This window comes from Sturnira hondurensis, unplaced genomic scaffold (assembly GCF_014824575.4).
Source record: "Sturnira hondurensis isolate 20B ecotype Veracruz unplaced genomic scaffold, ASM1482457v3 Scaffold0008782, whole genome shotgun sequence".
Classification (NCBI taxonomy): Eukaryota; Metazoa; Chordata; class Mammalia; order Chiroptera; family Phyllostomidae; genus Sturnira; species Sturnira hondurensis.
In genome coordinates, this window is record NW_028081413.1 from 6,199,764 (window position 1) to 6,212,614 (window position 12,851).

The 12,851-nt window shown below is 39.8% G+C and overlaps 1 pseudogene; it reads left to right on the forward strand.

Annotated features, from left to right (window-relative positions):
- Nucleotides 1-2,997: 2,997 nt before the first annotated feature.
- LOC118993663 (uncharacterized) lies at nt 2,998-3,139 on the forward strand (annotated as a pseudogene).
- The last annotated feature ends 9,712 nt before the right edge of the window (nt 3,140-12,851 follow it).

Consider the following 12,851-nt stretch of genomic DNA (forward strand, 5'->3'; position numbering starts at 1 on the left):
GTACATTTCAACTGTTTCTTAGTGTACTCACAGATAAGTGTCACCATCACCCGTCAATTTTAGAACATTTTCACCACCTTAAAAAAAGAAGCCTCAGACCCTTTAGCTCTTAGTCATCTGTGCCCCCATCTAGAAGGGCTTTGGTGGAATTATCTGAGTACACATACCTTCTCTCCAGAGGAGAGTAAAATTATGACTTTTGTCTTAATAAAGTCCTCTATTGCAAGAAAAAATACGGAAAATGATCAGGGCCCTTGTTCACTCGATTCCTTCTGTACAGCCTCTTTCTTCCTCGTATTAGAGAACCTCATTTGCACCGAGCTTCCTTGACGCACCTCATCTAAGTTGGGCTCCTGCCTCATCTCCACTCTTGGTTCATTTTCTTCATATTGTATATATTGTGTTTTGTTTTCATGTAACATTATATGTGTGTAATTTACACACAGTAAAATGTGCTCATTTAAAGCATGCAATTAAATGAGCTTTAACAAATGTATATACACAGTAAACAAAACCCTAAATGAAAATATAGCACATTTCATAACCCATCAAATTTCTTCCAGCTCCTCCAATTCAATCCTCTCCACCTCAATCATAGACAACTCTCTCTGTCACTATATATCTCTATACATTACCTCTTCTGCAATTTCATATTGATAATTCAAATTATTAGTTTGATTATCTTTTTTTTCTGTCTCTACTGCTAGACTTTTATTAAACCACTTTTTTGTCTAGCACAGAGAGTCTGGCATGGAGCCAGAGAGTGCCAGCACAAAGATCCCAAATCATTCTCTTTATCAATTTCCATTAAAAAAATTGAAGTATCTAAATATTTGAAGGTGGAACTTCTGGTCAAGATGTTGGCATAAGCAGACATGGCTTGCTTCTTTGCACAACAACATCAAAATTACAATTAAAATATGGAACAATCATCTATCAGAACTATCAGAAATCAAGCTGAACAGAAGTCTGACAACTACATAATTAAAGAATCCACATCTGTCCAGACTGATAGGAAGGGCACAGACATGGAATAGGCCGGTCCCTCATCCATGGGTGGTGGAAAAAAATTCGAGAGGGCTATCTTGTGAGCAAGGACTCCTAGCTGCACACCAGACCCCTCAGCCCAGGATTCCAGGCCAGGAAGGTAAGTCCCCACAACTTCTGCCTATAAAAACCAGTGGGGATTGAATCAGTGGAAGAAACTTCTGGAACTCCTAGCTGTTCTACTTAAAGAGCTCACACAAGGACTTACTCAGACTCACTCCCTCTGAGCTCCAGCACTGGGGTAGGAACTTGAAAAGCACCAGTGGCATAAAGGGAGGAACTGAAGTGTCTGGCATCAAGGTGAGCAGAGGGCATTGTCCCTTTTCTAAACCCTCCCCCAACAGAGCTGGCAAGCTGGTGCCATATCTGAGACTCCATCAACCGGGCTACACTGTCTGACCCACCTTAGAGATCCCCAGAGACTCTGCCCCACTCAGCTTACAGGCCCACCCAAGCGACTATTCCATATAAATGGCTGGTACTTGCTCATGCTTCACAACTTTCTAAATTCTATCAAACAAGCAATAGCTGGCTTCAGTGAGCCCCAGACCCAGACCCAGCTCTAGCAGCAGCCAGGCTAGATTCATAGCTTGGCTTTGCCTTGCCTGGGAATCTCCAAGCCCAACAGAAGTAGCAGCCATCTCAGATTGCTTTATAGCTCAGGAAGAGTGCCCCCAGACAAAACATAGGTGGGACTGATTTTGGCCTACACCACCCAGGAAACCCCCAAGCCAGCACAACCAGTGAACAGCTTCAGACCACACCCCTCTCCCATCTGACAACCATCAAAATGCTCTGAGCACCACCACCCTGACCCTGCACAACTGATACTACTCCACAGGGGGCAGAGGTTTGTGGTCAGTGGTCACAGCCAATCTTTGCAGCTGACTGGCCTGGGTAAATCTCTTCCATTGATCTGCCAACAGCAACAAAAGCTCAACTACAAGAATAGGTTGTACTCAGGCCACATGAAGGGTGCACCTCAAGTACCCAGCTTGGGGGATAGGGGAGGCTGTGCCACTGGACTCTACAGAACATCTACTACATTAGGCCACACTACTAAGACATGAGTCAAAGCAGCTCTACCTGATACATAGAAACAAACACAAGGAGGCTGCCAAAATGAGGTGACAATGAAACAGGGCCCAAATGAAAAAACTCCAGATCAAAACTCCAGAAAAAGGGCTGAATGAAATGGAGATAAGCAATCTATCAGATATAGAGTTCAAAACACTATCTATAAGGATGCTTAAGGAACGTAGTGAGGACTTCAACAGTGTAAAAAAAGATCTAGTCAGAAATAGAGGATGCACTAATTGAAACAAGGAACAATTTACAGGGAAACAACAGTAGAGTAGATGAAGACAAAAATCAAATCAATGATATGAAACAAAAGGAAGCAAAAACAACCAATCAGAACAACAAGAAGAAAAAAGAATCCCCCCAAAGGAAGATCGTATAAGCAGTTTCTGGGACAACTTCAAGAAGTCCAACATTCACATCATAGGGGTGGCCAGAACGAGAAGGAGAGCAAGAAATAGGAAATCTGTTAGAAAAAATAATGAAAGAAAACTTCTTTAATGTGGTGAAGGAAATAAACATTCAAGTTCAGGAAGCACAGGGAGTCCTAAACAAGATGCCACAGGTTAAAGATAAAGACAGAATCTTAGCCCTGGCTGGTGTAGCTCAGTGGATTGAGCATGCGCCTGTGAAGCAAAGGGTCACTGGTTCGATTCCCAGTCAGGGCACATGCCTGGGTTGCAGGCCAGGTCCCTAGTGGGGGACACATGAGAGGCAACCACACATTGATGTTTGTCTTCCACTCTTTCTCTTTCCCTTCCCCTCTATCTAAAAATAAATAAAATATTTTTTAAAAAAGAGAGAGAATCTTAAAAGCAGCAACAGAAAAACAGATAGTTACCTACAGGGGAGTTCCCACAATACTGTCAGATTGCTTCTCAGCCTTTTGGCTAAGATCAAGTGTAGTATCTGTTCTTACAGTTTAATATCTGATACATCCTCTATACATAATACTGTCAGCTGCTTTCTCAAAAGAAATTTTGCAGGCTAGAAGGGATTGGCAAGAAATATTCAAAGTCATAAAAAGCAGGGACCTACAGCCAAGATTGCTCTACCAGTGAAGCTATCTTTTAGAATTGGAGAGTAGATAAAGACCTTCTCAGACAAGAAAAAACTAAAAGAGTTCTTTATCACCAAACCAAATATTATAGAGGCTTATTTAAGAAAAAGAAGATCAAAACTATGAATAATAAAATGGCAATAAACACATACCTATCAATAATAGTATGTAAAAAACAAACAAAGCAAACAAGAAAAACAGACAGAATCATGGATACAGAGAGCATTTTGATGGTTGTCAGATGGGAGGGGGGTGTGGGAGAATGGGCAAGGAGATAAGGGGATTAAAAAGTACAAATAGGTAGTTATAGTATAGACACGGGGCTATAAAGTACAGTATAAGAAATGGAGTAAACAAAGCACTTCTATGTGTGACCCATGGACATGAACAATGATTGGGAGTTTGCCGGAAGTAGTGGGGTGTGCTGGGGGGAGGTGGGGCAAAAGGGGGAACTGTAATAGCATAATCAATCAAATATAATTAAAAATAATAAACATTTTAGGATAATAGTGAGGACTTCATTGCAAGGGGTTAACAAACAGGAGTCTTTTGTTTTCTCATCTTTCCTGCTCTCCCCCTTTTCATCACCACAAAGTCAAGGGTATCCCTGAATGGTGGAGAAAGCCACAATAGGGGTCACTTTCTTTTGCCTTTGGGCAAAATATGTTATCATTTTAAAGAACAGGTAAATATTGCCTCATTCATTTATAAATGTTTCATAACTTTCAACTTCATAGATAAAGACATTTTTAAGGGCAAATCCCTGCCTTTGATAACAGAACATGGTATCAACTCAAGCCATATCTCCACTTCTGAAAATAGATCAAGATTTGTGTCCTACAAACAATGTCATACAACTGTTACTTTTTTTTAAAGCCTCATCCAAGGTTATACTCTATAGATTTTAGAGAGTTGAGGGAGAGAGAGAAACATCTATGTGAGAGAGAAGCATCAATCAGTTGTCTCTAGTGGTTGCCCTACACTCCAACCAATTTAGCCACCCAGCCACGGCATTTTTTGACAAAATATTTCTATTACAATAATATAATCAAACCTGACATCACATACCTGTGAACTGGCATCTCTCAGTCACCACAGGGAGGATGCTGTCCTGTTCGGCATTTTTACCATGTAGATGGAGGAGCTGAGGTACAGAGACCCTTCCACAGGGCTTTTCCTTGCTTCCTTTGCACACCTTCATTTCCATTTTGGCATCCCTTTTCAGATGAAGTTCTAAATCTCTCTCTCAACTATCTAGGACACATGAGAATTAACCTACTCATGTAGATTACAGGGCCCCAGCCCTCATTAGCCTTAATATTGAAAGAAATACAGCATTTGCGGTAGGAAAAGTAGAAATGCTCTTCCACTCAGCACCAATAGCAACATTTACATTAACTGAGGAAATGGGCTTTTTAGGAGGTAGTTCATCCTATGCAAATGCTTCTTTACAGTCAGCGAAAATTTCACATCTATGAGATTGCTGCGTTTGTGCGCCCCTTTGAAAGCATTGTACAATTGCATGCTGGAGCTTATTTATAGCAGATCAAGGTGTTGTCTATCCTATATTTTCATGATACCTTTTGAATTAATGACTCAGTACTGATATTCTCACCTTCTTTCCAGTGGGTACCTGACTACTATTTGTTGAAGCACTGAGCAGTTGACATTTCATTCTTAAATATTAAAGTCAAATGTACTCTATTCTTCCTCTTTTTTAGAGGTCAGGCACTCTGCCTGCCCCTGGCTTGCTGGGCCAGCCTTTGCTTTGATGGGATTTAAGTGCTAAGTGAATCTTAGCCATGACCTCCCTCCACCTCTTTGGGAGATGTTGCTTTTGTTGATGACTCTGAGTTTGGGAGGACAGTCATTATGGGTGGGGAAGAAAATGAAAAAAGAGAATAGGGTATAAATTCATAACCCAAGAGAGTTAGAGAGATGCCCAAGGACTTGCTCGAACCACATGGAAGGTAGAAACAGGAGGCTGGTGGGGAAGAAGCTGTTCAGAAGTAGCGCTGACCATGACCTTTGGCCAGCAATGCAGTTTCTAGTAGCCAATGAACCTGTGTAAGAAAAGGTGGGCAACTGGGACACACACCCAGAACTGGTAACTTGTGAAGCTCTCTCATTTTGGTAAGTCCTGATGACACCCTCTTGCCAGGTCAGGGTCAGACTTGTCCAAGAGAGCTGGGAAGATTCCCATGACTTTTCTCTTCCATTTCTGAAATGGTCACTACTTTCCTCTTGACCCAGGCCAACAGGCAAATATTACATCGCCCCATAATATTTTGACACTGTTTTTAACTATGCATTTCAAGCTGTGGGTCAGGACCCACTAGATGAGTCTTCAAATCAGTTGAACAATTTTTCTTTTTTTTCTTTTCTTTTCTTTCTTTTTCCTTTTTTAATCTTTCATAATATATTTTTTTTTAGCTTTTTAAAATCATTCCAGTACAGTTGTCTCCATTTCCCCCTACTACTCCCTACCACCCCAGCCATCCCTACTTCCCATCCTTGATCTTATTCCTCTTTGGTTTTGTTCATTATAGATGTTCCTGAAAACCTGTTCCCCTTTCCCCGCTATTATCCCCTCCCACCTCCCCTCTGTTACTGTCAGTTTGTTGTTTATTTCAATATCTCTGGTTATACTTTGCTTGCTTGTTTGTTTTTATTGATTAGGTTCCACTTAAAGGTGAGATCATATGGTACTTGTCTTTTACCACCCGGCTTATTTCACTTAGCATACTGCTCTCTAGTTCCATCCATGCTGTGGTAAAGGGTAGGAGCTCCTTTTTTCTTTTTGCTGTGCAGTATTCCATCACATAAATGTACCCTAGTTTTTTGATCTATTCATTTACTGATGGGCACTTAGGTTGCTTCCAGCACTTGGCCACTATGTAAATTGTGCTGCTATGAACATTGGGGTGCATAGGTTCTTTTAGATTGGTGTATCAGGGTTCTTAGAGTATATTCCCAGCAGTGGCATTGCCAGGTCAAAAGGCAGTTCCATTTTTAGTTTTCTGAGGAAATTCCAGACTGTTTTCCACAGCGGCTGCACAAATCTGCATTCCCACCCACAGTATACTAGGGTTCCCTTTTCTCCACATCCTCTCCAACACTTGTTGTTTGTTGATTTGTTTATGATGGCATAGATTTCAAACAGCATTAAAAAATTGAACAAGGAAGAGAATAGAATATATTAAATTATACAGTAAGGGTAAATAATAGGTTACAACATTAAATGTTTTTGATGGGAAAAATTTGAACATCACTGATTTACAACAACCAATTTTCAAATATTCTTTTGAAAAATGTTTTATTGGGAAAAATATCAAATATATATAAAAACAGTGACAATAGTAAAGTACATTCTGTTGTCTCTTCATCTAGTTTCCAAATTGTCTTTTGTATTTCTCTTCATTTTCTTTAGTAATTTCTTTATTTATATATATATATATATATATATATGCCCAAGGAGATATTTTATATATATATATAGATATATATATCATTGATATATATATCATTTACTTTAAACTACTGGATAGTATGCCATCAAATGAATAATCATATTCTGATACTTCTATTATTGAATCATATGATTTTTATTTACTACTTTTTTCATTTTGTGTGTTGCCTTTTCTTCCTTTACTGACAATATGGACTGAATGTTGTGTTGTGTCATCCCAAATTCACATGTGGAACTCCTAATCTCCAATGTATTTGGAGAGACCTTTGGTTCATTACAATTAGGTGACATCATGAGGATGGGACCCTCATGATGGGATTAGTGCCCTTACAAGAAGAGAAATCAGAGAGGTTGCTTTCTCTGTCACTCCTTGCTCCTTGTGAGAATACAATAAAAATGTGGTTGACAGCAATCCAAGGTGGTAGCCTTCACTAGGAACTGAACTGGCTGGCACCTTGGTCTTAGACTTCTCAGAACTATGAGAAGATAAGTTTGTGAGAAAATAAGTTTGTGCTGTTTAAGCTATCCAGCCTATGGTTTTTGTATGGCAGCTTGAGTAGACTAGGACACTGACTTCTTTTGAATTGATGTCTTCTCTACTATATTTTTCTTTAGGAGTTTTTTTTTCTCTGCTAGCCTGGAAGTTTTACATTCCATTTTTATTCTTATCATGATTGCTCTTAAACGTTTAATATACACTTAACTCATCACAATCTGAAGTTAATCTCTATGCCCTTCCTGTTATGTTTGCCTTATTTAATCCCTACTCACCCATATTAAGAATTTACAGTAGATACTCAATTTATAAACAAGACTACCTTTTTAATGACTTTGTTCTCATATCCTAATGTGCCAGTCTGGGTCTTCTTTCCTTCTTGATTGATAATTCTTTGAAATTCTTTCAGCAGAAATTCTCACAGAAATGTCTGTGAGAAGGAAACCCTTTCATTCTTTGTCTCAAAAAAAACACTTTAATACTCTCTCTTTAATATAGTTGGCTATATAGGTGTATTAAAATAACTACAAGGTAGTGCTTATATTTGAAAGAAAAAACTACTGATAGTTTTCTTTAGGTACTTGCATATTCTGATTTTTCTAAGCTGAATATTACTTGTATAATTTCTCAAAACTTAAAGAACACACAACAAAAGACATAAAATACTTTTACCACTAGCTCATCAAATGAATGCCAAATCTTCATGTATTCTGATCCTGTTTCTGCAAGATTTTCTTCCAGAGAACCACCGAAGGAGATAGTGTTGCCAGGACACCATACATATAGCCCCCTGAGACAATTAAAGTGAGGAGGCCACCTGTCAATCTAGACTCAGGTTTCAGCATCCATTTACACAACTTCAATGCAAGCATGCCTGTCATCCTGCTTTCTGCTTGGCATTAGAAATTCCCCTTCCCAGTCACGGAATGTAGTGTTTGCCTTTGTGTAAAACTTGAAGCTGGAGGTGAAAGAATCATAGCCAGCAGCCCTGCACCTGGGAATTGTGGCCACAACCCTCTTCTGCTTTCAAAGCAGATTTTTTTTACGCAAGTGATGCTCCAATTGGCCTTGAGAACAGCATCTGTGCATGGGATGGAAATCCAGAGCACAGCCCAGGTCCCCTTCAGAGTCACCAGATTTCAAAGGGCAGCAGTAAAAATTAAATTCCCAGGGTGAGGTCACAGCCAGTGGCATTGAGCTAACTAACATCACTTTTTCAGTTGCTTGGAGCATTGGTCAGCTTGAGAAATCTGAATTCTGTTCACACAGAACTTCAGTCAATTAGTCCACACTGCTATTTTATTTTTAGCAGACTATGTTTGGATTCTTGTTTCCTCTTGGGTTTAGGTTTAAAATGTTTCCCTGGCTCCTATCACATTGTATCTTGAAGAGTATATGGTCTCTAAATTAGCTTCTCCTCCTCATACTTGTATCCAGTAGATTTCAAGATAACACACACAAAAACACACAACCAAACCACTCCTGACATGAAAACCCATGTGGTGACATGCACCTCCAAACTGGCCATGAGAAACTCAACAGAAGGCAGGCATTTTACCTTGTATTCAGTAGAGAGCTATCATTTTCAGGATTCCCTTATAGAAAAACCCCAATGAAAGCTTCAGCATAAAAAATAAAAATGTAGAACCTCTGCATGACGGACTGGGGAGTGCATGCATTTATTCACTGTCCCTTCTAAAATATCGCTAATAAGCCAGAAAAGGGATTTTTAAGAAGACATAATCTATAAAGGCAAAGTGACTAGAAAACTGGAAAGCAGATAAGTGATAATAACTAAGCAGTCAGCTGTAGAAAAAAAAAACCCAGCAGCAACTATGTTATTTAGTAGAAACCTCCCCTCCCCACCCCACCTACTTAGAAACTAAGAGTGAAGACAAGGTAAGGATGTAGCTAAAATCAGGATAATTGTTTAAAAGTGTATTTAAGAAGAAGTTCAAATTCTGTATTTCCTTTCCCTCCCTGCAGCCAAGTACCCACCTTTCCTCCAGGCCTGGCCGAACACTGGCCGGCTGGTCTCAGGAGACAGCCCAGTACTACAGGGGCACTGGCCATAGTGGATGGTAAGGAGACAATATTGTCAACAGCGTGATGAAGTGGCCTTTGTACATGGACTCTTGAATCTACCAGCCCACTTTCTCCCACTGGCTCCCCAAATGTTGGAAGCCAGGGCTGCACCCTCTAGGCAGGATATTGGGGATTCTTATCTCCAGAATTGAAACAGCCCAGCGAGATACTCTACTCCAAGATTTCTCAACCAAAACTACTTAAATTTTGGTCAGGATGACTCTTTGTTTGAGGGGCTGTCCTCTGCACCATAAGACTCCATGCTGCTGGAGCAGCACCCTTGACCCCCATCCACCAGATGCCAGTCGCATCGCTGACACTGACATCCACAATCAGCAGGTCCCACTCATCATGAACTGGGAGGTTCCAATCAGCTCCTTAGTGCTTAATCCACTCCTAAGCGTGATCTGAGGACCAAAACATCGGAAGACACCTGAGGAGGAAGGCCTCTAATGAGAAATATGGAGATCAGAATAAACTTAAAAAAATATTTAGACAAAACATAGACGATGCAGGGAGATCTCAAAAATTATAATGATTATCCTGAGGGACTAAATAGTACGAAAGAACTCTTAAAAATTAAAAATATGATTTAAAACATTTTAAATGCAATAAAACACTGGAGAAATCTCCTGGTAAGTAGAGGAAAGAGATGGAGAATTAAAGAGAAAGATAAAAATTAGACAATGAGTCCAAAAAAATAATACTCAAGTGATAAATTCTAATGGGAAAGAACAGAGACCAGAGGGAGGGGTGAGAGTCCAAAGGAAATCACCGACAAAATAATCAAGAACTTTTCCTACAGTGGAGATGCATGAGTTAGTGGATTAAAAGGGTCCTCTAAAGCCCTAGCATTAGGGTCTACATTAAGGCAAACTATTGTGAAATTTTGGAATACCAGGGTCAAAAAAAAAAAGATCTGAAAAAGCTTCTAAAGAAAAGTTGCATACAAGTCAAGGAACCTGTATAAAGGACCCATTGACAAAGACAATGGTAGGGGGGTGGGTAAGGCTAGGAAGAGTAATGGGGGAAAATGGGGACAACCATAATTGAACAACAGTAAAAAATAATTTTTTAAAAGAAAATTTGCATACATTATTGAAGAATCAGAAAGGCTTTGTACTTCTCAGAGGTAACACTGGAAGCTGTAAAACAATAGAATAATGCCTATACATTCTAAAGGAAATGATTATGTAACTGCGGATGTGAGAGTGCTTGAATATTTTCCTCCCATGGACTTTTGCCCAAAAAGCTGTTAAGAGGAGGTGCTTCATGAGTACAAGGGAGAACATCAAGAAAGAAGAAAACAGAGAGCCAGCGATTTCACATGGGAGAGAGGAAAGGGAATTCCAGGATGATGGTGAAGGTCTACCCCAGCATATGCACTGTCCACTTATCCAGGCATTCCAGATGGGAGAAGTCAGAATGTTCTGGAAAAAATTTCTCCAAGAAAATGTAATTGATAGAACATGGTGTATTCAAATATTTTGAGAAGTGACTAAGACAGAGAATTTGGGGTTGAAATAATGATAAGACCTTAGAAAAGTAAGCAAACATTTATAAATGTTCATATCAGTGAGAATAAAATTTTGTACAAAAAAAATGAGAAATTTGTTGGCCAGGTAGCTCAGTTGGTCAGAGCGTCATACTGAAGTGATAAGCTTGAGGGTTCAATCTCCAGTCAGGGCACATGCAAGCATCAACCAATCAATACATAAATAAATGGAATAATAAATCAATGTTTTCTTGCACCCTTCTCTCTTCTCACTCTCTCTATCTCTTTCTCTGTCCCTTCTCTCAAATCAGTAAATAATAAAAAAGAAAATGTTGATGATTTAACTACATAAAAATAATAAAATTAAAAAATGAGAAATTATGGAACACATATAGGATTAAGTTGGGAAGTGTTTACATAGCCATCTTACTATAAACCCTGAATACTTCACAAAACTGTATTATTTTCGGAAGATGGTACAACAAGAAGGTGAAGTATGTGGTGGTACAAACAGGTAGTGATGAAGATAAACACTGAATCCTCTTCTTCCCTCATGTAAAACTAGATCGGGCCTGGTACCTGATCAGCCACTGTGAGAACATGCCTGTGTTCAGTTCAGTTCAGGAACTGTGCACAGTTCCTATTCCCTAGATATATAAATTCCCTGATCTCATAGCTTCATGCACTTGGACCCCCAAAAAGTATCAGATTAAGCATTAGATCTGTGTCATGGTTCTTGATCTAGCCATTTCCTGGCTGTATGATTTGAGCAGGTCACTTAATCTCTCTAAGCCTCAAGTTGATATCCAGTAACATTGAAAATTTTATTTAATCAACAAACAATTATTTAGTGATCCCCATGGGTCCTACGAGTACAGAAGTGAAAAATACAGTCCCTGACTTCAAGTCTAAGGAGGGAGGTAGACAAGGAGGCTCACACGATGTCTATGGAGTACGGAGGGAACACAAAGGAGGAGTGGAGACTAACACTGAGCATCTGGTATGCCAGGTAATACCAGGTAACGCTCCCAGTAATGCAGTAGTATTATCTACTATTAGCATCTTACAGTGGAGGAAGTCAATGCTCAGAAAGTCAAAGTAATTGAATCCAAATTGTATGGTGAGAAAAGATATAGGCTCAAATCTTTCTTGCTCCCATGTCATTCTCTTCAAAAACATGTGCCTGCTCAGGGCATCACATCCAGACAAACCAAGGTTAGAGTCCAAAAGGATTTCTGAGAAGATCGTGCCAGAAGGGAGGGTTGATGAATGGATTCTGCTGACCATGCAAACATCCAGGTACTAAGTCTCTCTCTCCTGTACCAGCCTCCTATGGCTGCTCTATTTATGAAGCTTCACTTGGCTAATGTTTGAGTGCTTATTAAATTCCATGGACTGTGCTATGTAATGAAAGATAGAAAGGCAAAAGTAAAAACAAAACAGTTCCCACTCTGGATAAGTGTACAGTCTATTGGTGAGGACAATTGTTATACATCATTGAAAATTATACGATAGACACACCTAACACAAGTGTGCAAGATGTCCTGGGGAAGTAGGAAGAGTCTGCTTGCAGGGCATAGCTGAGCTGAGTCTGGAGGAACAAGTAGGGGTTAGGAGAAGGCAGAAAGAAAGGCTTTCCAGGCAGAGAGCAGCCATGTTTTATTTTGTACAACAAAGCTGATACAAAGCGAAGTTAAATAAGGATGGGTGATGTATCTTTCGATCAGCATCCCAGCAGGGAACATGTGACTTACCTGGGATTTTTTAAATAAACTTTTAAATAAATGTTTCATAGCTATATGAGCAGATTTAAGGGATCCACAATGAGAGATATTGAAGACACCCAAGGTCTAGCAACAGTGGGAAGCTATTGCTATACCAAGACTTGAAAGGACAGGGAAAGAAACAGAATTACCAGAGGTAAGCTGTGAGCTCTGGAAGCCATGGAAAAACCTGGAGTCAAGAAAAGATGCAGCCAAAACTTCACACGGCAGGGAGGAGTATGTGCCCTGACCTCTCACCCCTTCTGCTCCTCAGTCTTCTGCCAGGGCCTCCCATTGACCAAACCCACATGCAAACCCGAAGTTTCCATCTGAAGAGATCAGCCTCCCAGGATACA